General features: G+C 43.2%; 1 long non-coding RNA gene across 2 annotated transcripts; it reads left to right on the plus strand.

The window, feature by feature from the left end:
- The first annotated feature begins 4,987 nt into the window (after positions 1-4,987).
- LOC310714550 lies at positions 4,988-5,703 on the plus strand. Of its 2 annotated transcripts, none has more exons than XR_014529894.1 (2): positions 4,988-5,362; positions 5,401-5,703. It is a non-coding gene; the product is annotated as an uncharacterized lncRNA (long non-coding RNA). The 2 variants fall into 2 exon arrangements; XR_014529895.1 differs by having other exon boundaries at positions 5,414-5,703.
- Positions 5,704-11,022: the final 5,319 nt, after the last annotated feature.

Raw genomic sequence — 11,022 nt, forward strand, 5'->3', positions numbered from 1 at the left:
CAACTACTCTATTCTCAACTTAAAAATGGAAAGCGTAATGCTGGTGGTCAACAAAAGAGTTTTAAAGACTGTCTCAAGGCAAATTTTTTAAAATGTAGTATAAACACCCACAATTGGGAAACACTGGCCTGTGAGTGCTCCAGTTGGAGAACAGCCTTTACCAAAGGTGTCATGGGCTTTGAAGACACTCAAACTCAGGACGCAAGGGAGAAACGTGCTAAGAGGAAGGCATGCTTGGCAAATCCACACCGTGATCAACTTCTACCCGGAAACCAATGTCCCCACTGTGGAATGACATGTGGCTCCACAGTCACTTATGGACTCATTGTTAAAACCGTGTTCATGGAAGACAATCTTACTTGGCTCCGAGTGATCGCCAAAGAAACAAGAAAGAAGAATGCTGATTGTGCGCAGCCCATCCCTAGAAGATGCAGATTGTAAGGAGGTTTATCTCTCTTGTGTCCTGAGTTTGAGTGTCTTCAAAGCCCATGACACCTTTGGTAAAGGCTGTTCTCCAACTGGAGCGCTCGCAGGCCAGTGTGCAGGGACACAGCAAGGGGTATATTCACTGAGCTGGGAATTTGTGGTACTATTTGGATTTTTTAATTAGCTTTCCTTTTCATTGCACGGAGTACTCTTGCAATGTGCATACAAACACACAGTCCAAGGCCATGTTGGTCAAAAGTTTCTACCAACTGCCCTTTAATTTATGGGTCTCTTCACCCTGTGTACGCTCTGGAACACTCTTTCTGATGGGTTACGCTTCTGTGTTGCCCTCTCGGTGACGGTGGATGCCGATTCTCCTTCATCTAATTAAAGGTACCATCTATTTAAGTCAGGCACTTCTGGCTGCACGAATAGCAAAGCCCTGATTAATCAGCTATAGAACAAGAGTAAACACTCAGCTTCACTTAATTAAAAATTAAATACCTCTGGAGGGATTATTACAGCCGGGAGCTGCGAGACGCCTCTGCTAAATAGGGGATTCTTCCAGGACACAATCAGTGCGAGGCCATTGGGATGCCTGTATCAATACAAAGAGACATTTATTCAGACACTGAATTAAGTCTCTACACATGTTCGCTCCCCTTAGGGAAGAGGTGTGAATGGAAAGCTAAGGGGACTCTTGACATTTTGGAGGTCAATTATACCCCCGCTTGTAATTCCATAAGCAGAAACTGGGCCAAAATCTCAGATCTTTTCAAAGGATACTTATGGCATCTTCAAGACCAGAAATGTGAGGTTTCAGTACTGATTCCTACCTCAACCCCAATCAGGCGCTCACCTCTCTCAGACAAGGTGACACCTCTCAAAATGGTACTTCTTTATATGCCCATATATATCTTGATCAAAGTGGCAAATCAACTATGCAAGATTATTTCAAAAGCATCAGCTGAAGGTTTTGAGCATCCTCTTTTCACACTCTGTTTTTCCTTCTTTGGTCAAAGTTCTGTTCTGGCAATTCTTTCCATCAGAGAGCTGAAGCACATGTAATATGACTGTGGCAGGTGCTCTACCTGTTGACTGTATAATTTAAAAGGGTGAATCTCATGCTCCCTATTGTGTAGAGAGACTTACAGCTCCTTCTGACATTACTTTAAGGCAGGGGTAGCCAACATGGTGCCTTTCAGATGTTGTTGGACTACAACTCCCATCAGTCCCAGTGAGCAAGACCAATGGTTGTGGCTGAAATAGGAGTTGTACAAAGCCTTAAATGGCTCAGGACCTCAAGGACTGCCTCTTTCCATATGAACCTACCCAGACCCCGAGATCATCTTCTGAGGCCTTTCTTTGTGTGCTTCCTCACTGAGAGGTCTGGAGGGTGGCAACAGGAGAATGGGCCTTCTCTGCAGTGGCTCCCCATCTGTGGAATGCTCTCCCCAGGGAAATTCGCCAGGCGCCTTCATTATACACCTTTAGGCACCAGGCAAAAATGTTCCTTTTTAACCAGGCCTTTGGTTGATTTGATTTACATCCTATGCCCTTTTCAAATGTGGTGGCTTTTTGGGAGGTGTTATTGGGTTGTTGTTTTTATTTTGATTTGTGGTTTTATATTTTGATTTTATTCTGTGAACTGCCCTGAGACCTCTGGGTAAAGGGCGGAATATAAATTCAATAAATAATAACATCATCTGGAAGGCACTACATTGGCAACACTTGCTGTATGGTTTGGGAGCTGCCTCAGCATCCCTGGAGTAACAAGGACTTTGCTCTCATCTATCCTGAAACTGGTGAAGCATCATGAAGAGGTCAGAAGGCACCTCCTAATCTGCGTATTACATAAGGATGGAGACTTCACATAACACCAACCACACACTGAAAAAAAAAAGGATACTCCCTCATATGGAAGAACCCTAAGCATGTATGTTGGTACACATAAAGGGCCCATTCACTGTGTCTCAAGAGTGTTTACCAAGTGTCGTCGCCCCGCCAAAGGAAGAGATGGTAGAATTCTGGATTGTAACACTTCAAATGGCGGAACCTTATTTTTCAATGATCTCCTATGTTTCATTTTGTTTTTAAAATTACTGGGAGAAAAGGCTAGCATAGATCTCTCTCCTATTTGCTATTTACTGCACAAAAGGAGTGTTTTATGTGTGAGGGAGCATTCCAAACTGTGGGGCATCCCACCTGCATTCTGTATTGCTTATATAAGATATCACAAAAAGATAATTTAGCAAGACCAAGCTGACAGCAGCTCTCTCGCTTACAACAGCTACCTTGCTCCACAGATAAGAGATAATTCTTAATTCCCTCCCCACCGTATGAAATAACCACATTTGCTGTTCCAGTCTTGCACACTGTGAGGGCTACTGCAGAACACTTTGGAGACTGGAGATGGTCTTAATAGGATGACTCACGTCCTTGTTCGCCTTTAGAAGGGACATTCAGGGAATCACAAGGAATCACAAATAAAAATCTAATGCCAGAGGACCCAAAGCTAGAAAAACAGGGAGTCATCCTATTCAAACCTCCATCACTTCGTTTACTTACATAAACCAGACTACAGTATTTTATAAACAGAAAGCAAAAGTGAACATGGTGCTGCCAGGGGGTGATATCCAATGTTAATCGTACTCCACGTAGACCCCCTGAAACAAATAGATGTTGATTGATTTAAACGGGTCAACTCTGCATATACCTTAGTTGGATATCACTCCAGATAGCTTTGGAAAACTCAAATAAATGAACCAGGTTAAGAGGCAGATACATAGCTGAGACCACCCATCAAATCTATGGTTGGGCCTTGATCCAAGTCTGAAGTACCTGCCATCAGTCTATACTGGGATCTGTTGCACTTGTCTTTTAAAAAGGAAAAAAAAAAATCCAATGGAATATAGTAGTTTCAGTATTAGATGCTAAACCTAAAGCTTATTTTAAAGAGCCCTGTCCAACAAACTGGTCCTCATGATTCAAACATGCAAAACTGTGACAACACCGATGCTTTTATTTATTTTCTCAAAGGCCAATACATGTAAGGTAAATAGACCATAGCAATACTATTACACACCTTCCTGCACTCCCCTTAGAGACAATCAATATCAATTATCACCTTTGCAATGTGAGAAGGCCTGTGAGATTGCCCATAAAACAATTTTATAAAGGGTATCAGGCCTCACTTAGCACTCTGCTGCTTTTTAAAAGTCATGCAGATCTCGGCAGATGGGGAACATTCTAGCTGGATACTAGACATATTTGCTTGGCAGTCCTTAGGATTCGCTTGCTTGTAAGCAGTTATCTGGGACGTGGGTGGCACTGTGGTCTAAACCACAGAGCCTAGGGCTTGCTGATCAGAAGATCGGCGGTTTGAATCCCCACGACGGGGTGAGCTCCCATTGTTCGGTCCCTGCTCCTGCCAACCTAGCAGTTCGAAAGCACGTCAAAGTGCAAGTAGATAAATAGGTACCGCTCCGGCAGGAAGGTAAATGGCGTTTCCGTGCACTGCTCTGGTTTCGCCAGAAGCAGCTTAGTCATGCTGGCCACATGACCTGGAAACTGTCTGCGGACAAACGCCGGCTCCCTCGGCCTATAGAGCGAGATGAGCGTGCAACCCCCGAGTCGTTCACTACTGGACCTAACGGTCAGGGGTACATTTACCTTTAAGCACAGTTATAGTCAAAGCCTAGATTTTTCTTTTATCATGACATCCTATGTGTGTGTTTTGGAATTATATAGAACTGCTTTCACTCTTCTCTGACTCCCCCTCCCCACCCACATGTCATACAAACATGAAGCTATCTCTGTAGAAAAATTGTCATATGGAAAAATAATTCAGGAGTATGAACTGGTGAGAAAATGTGGTCCTAGAAAAACTGGTAAGCTTTCGAAAAAGTAGCTTGCACCCAGCCAAACAGCTCTGTTGCCACATGGGCCCCACCAGTTACTCAGTAAATGACCTGTTTTTGCTACCTGGCTTTGCAATTTCCAATTAAAGCTCTGGATCAGAAATGTTAGTTCAAGAGAAAGGTAAAGAACAGGTGAATGTTGTTTGGAGATTAGATAGATAGATAGATAGATGATCTCCATAGGTGAGGCATCTGTTCATAGTCTGCATTTTAATCAAGGCTTATATTTTGATCAGATACCTGTATTCTTAAAATGAGCTTAATATATATTTTAAAATATCTGTATCTCTCATGCCAGGCAGCATCTCTCATGCCAGGCAGTGAGTGCATCGGCAGATGTGCTCATCTTAAAGAGGGCCCCTTTGGTTTATTGGTTTATTGCGGTCATAAAAAGGCTGAGAAGCAGGTCACTGACCTTGCATGCTGTAGAGTACAACTAAGTTGTAAAAGTGGTAGGTAAATAGTAAGGTTTTGCCATTCGGCCTCTCAATATACAAAGAGTCATTTGCCTAAAGGTCAAAAAGGCTAAGCATCTGGCTGGCTGGTATTTTGGGAAGCGTTTTAAAAGCTGTTCCTTGTTTCCTTTTAAATTGAGATCCTTTTACTCTGCAAAGATTTCTTTTCCTTTTAAAAAGCTATATATGTTATGTATTAAATATATTAGCTTAAATGTAACTATGCAAAGGATTTAGAAAGTAACAAATTTAGATGTTAGATTCTTATTTCATAGAATCATAGAGTCCTAGAGTTGGAATAGACCACAGGGGCCATTGAGCCCAGCCCCCTGCCAGGCAGGAAACACCATCAGAGCACTCCTGACATATGGCTCCAAAGAAGGAGATCTTTCATAACTGTGTGTGAGAAGGTGAACTCAAGATCTCTGTTTAAGATAAGATTAGCCACCATCTGTTTTGGAGTGAATAGGGCAATAGGGCAATAGGGCAAAAGGTGAAATGTTAGTTAAGGCGCCTTGTCTAGGGCAAAAGGTTATCTGGTAATTAAGGTGCCTTGTAGAGGTTAATGGTAAGGGGGCAAAGGTGATCTGGTAATTAAGATGCCTTATCGAGGTTAATGGCTACTTGTTTGCCAATTATAAATAGAAGGAAATATAGCTCTTTGTCTCCCATAAAAGGCAATAGGAAATGGGTGTATCTTTTACGATTGGTCCTAGCAGGCAGCCAATAGGAATTTCAACCAGGCTGATTGGACAGAGGCAGCCAAAGGAGGAGAAAGGGGGCTGGGCTGAGGGAATATAAGTGCTGGCCATAATGGCAGGAAGGCAGGCCAGAGCTTGGTAACCATATACCACTGTGCCTCTCATTTATTTGTCTGACAAATAAATTATTATTTTAATTTCTCTATTGCTGCGTTGAATATTTCATTCCAGCTAAGCGTTAACCACAAGCAGGGTGCTACATAGGGACAAAGTGGTAAAAGTATAGCCTTTTCCTGTCAAGATGGTGGCAGAATTCATATATGGGACAGGTTCAAATTTCTGTCACAGAGAAAACACGGGGATTAACCAATCCTGCTCCTTGCCACTTGATAACTGCTCTTGTACTGAACGACAGTTGAAAGAAATTCTCCTCTAATCACACCTCTTGGCATATTTTCTTAGGAAAAGGATTGCTTTGAAATTATTTCTGAAATTCTTTTTCATAGTTTAATGGTATATTTCCTTTTGATACCTATTCCTTAACAAATATTCTCTGACATTTTTCTGTCATGACACACAGACTCTTTTAAAAAAAAAGAGTAAGGCATGAAACGTATACTAGAAACTGGCTGGCAAGATATTTCCCCTTTTTCTACAACTGAAATATCCAGCAACCAGTGTGCTATTCCTGGGAGTTGATGCTCTTGATGAGATCTGAAGATTCTTGGCTGTCATTATAAAGCTTTCGCTATGGGGGATATTTTTGAAAACGTAGCTGGATAAAAAGTGCCAAGGCAACCGTGAGGCACATTTTGGAAAATCTACCAACTGCCACTGCCTTTTCCAGTCTCATAATAGGTTTGTTGATTACATGACCTTTATGGACTCAATAAACTGGCAGCTTCACGGCTACTAAAGTTGAAAGATCACTGTTGTGCTCAGATCCTATGTCAGCCAATCAACCAACCATTTGATGTGTATGCCGACTTTCCAAAGGGGAAACCATTCTCAAGGTGGGTTACAACATATTAAAAATTATATAATGTCAGGGACTGACTGGATGACATTAAGTGGTGGGAGGAACCAGCCTACGAACTCCCCAGGAATGACAATGTCCCCACTTAGGACAGTGGAAGTACATCCCTGTTGCTTCGGCTGAACCTCTCAACAGCTTTCTGTACCAATGGCCATTGTATTCTTCTCGATTGCCAGGCTAGGATGGGACTTGGGGGCATGGTTGTTGTTATGGGGCTCTTGTCCTATCTGGAGGGCAGATCACAGAAGGTGGCCCGAGGGACTGTGGCCCAGGACTTACTCCTTAACTTAAAGAAAACAAAAGAGATTATTGTGGACTTTAGGAAATGTAAATTGAATATTCAGCCACTTATTATTGAGGGGAAGTGCGTGGAACAGGTCTCGGTGTTTTGATTTCTGGGACTGGAGTTGAGAGATGACCTAACCTGGGGAGAAAACAGCAAAGACCTGCTGAAGAGAGCACAGCAGAGGTTATATTTTCTGAGAATCCTCCAGAAAAACGGTCTCTCAAAGGACCAGTTGATGGCATTTTACCATTGTACTGTGGAGAGTGTATTAACTTATGGTCTGTGTGTGTGGTTTGGGAGCTGCACGGCCAGGGAAAAAACAATGCTGTCCAGGGTTGTAAAGACTGCGGAGAGAATAATTGGGTGCACTCTTCCCACCTTATATCAAATCTATGCTGTCAGGTGCCATAAGAAAGCTGCAGAGATAGCGCAGGATAGTACGCACCCCGGAAATGATCTCTTTCAGCTTCTGCCTTCTGGAAGAAGGTATAGGGTTATAAAGACCAGGACTAGCCGTCTGAGAAACAGTTTCTACGCAAATGCAATTCTGGTTCTAAACGCAGCATAAGGAGTCTCTTTATTATCTTGTTTTTAGGGGTTTTTGAATGTTTTTATGTAGATTTCCAATTTCATTGTTCTGTATGGGACAATGACAATAAAGATATCGTATATCGTATATCGTATTGGCCTATGGGGCTCATCAGGGTTCGTTCCATCTCACCTTCCATATTGTCTAATATCTACACGAACTGCTGGGAAAAGTCATTTGAGAATTTGGTGTTGGGATCATTGGTATGGAGATGACACCTAAGTATTCTTTTCATCAAAGAGGCAGTGGAAGTCATGAACTGATGTCTGAGGGAAGTTATGGATTGGATGTGGATAGAAAAGCAGGGACTTCATACAGACAAGACAGAGGTGGTTCAGGAGGACAGTTAATTCAGGAATAGTTGCAGAGCCAGTTCTGGGTGGGGGTTGTATTTCCCATGATGGATCAGGTTCATAGCTTGAGGGTGCTCCTTGATTCAGCATTGCTTCTGGATGTTCATGGAGCTGTAGTGGGGGCTAGGAGTGGCTTTGTGCAGCTTCAGCAAGTACTACAGCTATGCCCTTTCCTGGAGAAAATCTGGCCACAGTTATACATGCATTGGTCAAACTGAGATCAGATGGGATTACTGTGTAATCAAAGGACCAGCTCATTTCCAGTTTTGCTCTACCAAATTTGATATGTGTATGATCCCCACCACCACCACCCCGATAATCACTGCTGCAAGCTGGCAATCCATGGGTTTGTAGCAGAAGAAATATTTGTGTTGCAATTTGCATTTTCCCCCATACAAATATTATCTCCATATAAAGGAAAGGGGGGAGACCCACCATGTGATAGTGAGTGAAACCTTTAAAGCCTGACAATGACTTAGCTGGAGCACAGTAATTCTAACAGCGCATGAAAGGCCCTTGGCTTTCCGCCATCCTATAAATTGAAGGTTCTGGTGAATTATTCATCTATGCATAGGATGGATCATTTTCAGAACAGTATTCTCTGTGCTTTTGTGTTAACAGCAACTTTCTCCATCAGTACCTGTCAGGGAACTGACATCGGAGCTAGAGGCGGAGGGAAGGCTCTCAAATGATGCTGGAGAAGGGCGCAGCAGGGAGAGAGGCAGCTCTGCACATGGGGAAGCAAATCAGCGCAACACCAGGGATATAGAGGGGCTGATGGGGGAATCGGCGAGAGGGCTCCAGGACTCTTCACTGGACACCAGCGGGGAGAGCACGGATCCTCCACTACCCACGCCCTCCCTGCGCAGAAGACTTCCGCACAGAGAGAGTAGGAGGAGACTGGGTGTCAAACAACTTTTATGTTGGAAAAGATTTAAGAAACGCCCACTGACGGATTCTGCTAGCGACTGAGGCAGCCATGAATTGAAGGGCTGTCCAGACAGAAAGGTTTAACAAGGCAACATAACCAGGAGAGGCGGCAACTTACGCACGAGCAACCCCATACCCATTACAGTACCACCACCCTTTTAGCGAGAAAGAGAGAGAAAGATTAACAATATTTCTAAGAGCAGGGTGGGGCCGGGAGCATGAAAACTCTTTCAAAAATCATCTTATTTCTTCTTAATGTTAATATAATATTTGCAAGATGCACTACATTTTGCAGAGCATTAGAAGCAAAAGACGCAGGTCTGTGCCCCCATGGAGCTTGCAGTCTAAATGCCAATATTGTTGAGAGATAAGAAAGAGGAGGAGGCAAGGCTGTTGCTTTGTGTTTTCATTTAGAGAAGCTCTGCACATTTAGATTCTCATCATTAAGAAGAAAATGTGTGGGCCAAATCCACAAGAGCGTCTAGTGGCTTAGCAAATGGGTGAGTGCCATCTGTCATCAACCAAGCCTAATTACTTTGGGTGGCAGGAACCAGCTCCAGTGAAAAAGGATCATTGACCCATCTAAATGAGCCAATGATTCCAGGTGGTGTAAGTCTTTGAGGCCCTCTACTTCCACCCTCTTTGAGGACGTAATTGTTTGAACTCTGCTATTGTCCTCAGATCAATCCTGCTGCCCTTGGAATTGCTACAGGGCACCAATGTGTTAGTCACACATTTCTGTGGCTTTGAGGTGCAGCTCCCAGCATGCCTCCTCACAGAGAATGACTGCTGTTCTTTAGCAGCTGACAGAAATGCCGTCAGTGTAATGTAGGAGACTTTGAAAAGAGAGATGTCTCATTAGCCGGATGCCTTTCACATCTCCCACGGGAGGATCATAAGGCTGGATTGTGAGCGAATGAACCCAGAAACTGTCAGTGCTGGGCCTTGCACGGCTGACAACCGGGAACTAGGAGACAGCAGCTAAGAGTCAGAAGCAAGGAGATGCTGGTGTTGCCAGCGAGAGTCTAAATTGGACGTGGAACCCGTTTTAGTCCTTCCAGGTAAAAGCGAGCAGATAGCCAGGATGGGAGGATAACGTCACTTTGGGCCTAGCAACGCTTCACAGTGGAATTCGTAGGTCTACATACGCAACTCAGACCCATGAAGTTGCATGTTTCAGTCAGTCAGGTGCTCGACAACCCCTCTGAACAGGCAGCAACTAGAGCAGGCATCCCCAAACTCGGCTCTCCAGATGTCTTGGAACTACAATTACCTTCACCCCTGACCACTGATTCTGTTAGCTAGGGATGATGGGAGTTGTAGTCCTAAAACATCTGGAGGGCCAAGTTTCGGGATGCCTAAACTAGCATGTCAAGTGCTCGACAACCCCGCTGAACAGGCAGCAACTAGAAGAAGTTTATTGAGCTTCTTGGAGATGTTAATACATAGCTCAGGGCCAAGACAAGTTGGTGGTGTTGCTACATTTGTGATGTGACCTGATGGAAATTCAAAGGTAAAGTTAGACTTTGTCTGCACGGCACATTTAAAGCAGCACCATACCAGTTTAAATAATCATTACTCTCTTCCCCCTAAGAATGCTGGGAACTGTAGTTTGTTAAGCGTTCTGAGAATTGCTATGAGGCTCCTTTCCCCCTCTCAGAGCTACAATTCTCAGAGTGGTTTAACAATCAGTCCCTCATCCCAAGGAATTCTGGGAATTGTAGCTCTGTGGTGGGAATAGGGCAGGGTTTCCCAACAGCTTTCAATTCTCTTAACAAACGGCCATTCCCAGTATTCTTTTGGGGGAGGTCATAACTGGTACAATACTACCTTAAATGTATAGTTCTGATGGGGGTCTTACATTTTCCCTGAGGTTTTTTTTAAAAAAATATATATGCTGATTTTCTCGCATATATTTCCAAAAAATGAGATGTTTTCTGCACATAGTACTGCCATTTCCCTAAGCGTGTTTTTCCCTTCAGACCAAATGTTTGTATTTCTGCTTACTCTGTTTTGTTTATTAAATATATATATCAAGGGAAATAGATTCCAGCTATTTGTAGGCTAGGCTAAAGTGCTGCAGACGAGTGGTTTGTATTTAAAACACAATATATGGAAATTAGTTTATTTTACGAGCAAATCTCATAACTTCTAGATGCCATAACTGTAACTTATTTGAATTTCTGAAACGTCTATTTCTCAAAGCACAATAAAGTCAGCATCCCTCAGAAACCCATTAGGAAGTGTGTGTGTGTGTGTGTGTGTGTGCATATACGCATATATTTTAAAGTTTTAAGTAAGGTATTGTGACTTTGTATCACTAATA

This window comes from Podarcis liolepis (assembly GCF_965112155.1).
Source record: "Podarcis liolepis genome assembly, chromosome: 9".
In the NCBI taxonomy this organism is placed as follows: domain Eukaryota; kingdom Metazoa; phylum Chordata; class Lepidosauria; order Squamata; family Lacertidae; genus Podarcis; species Podarcis liolepis.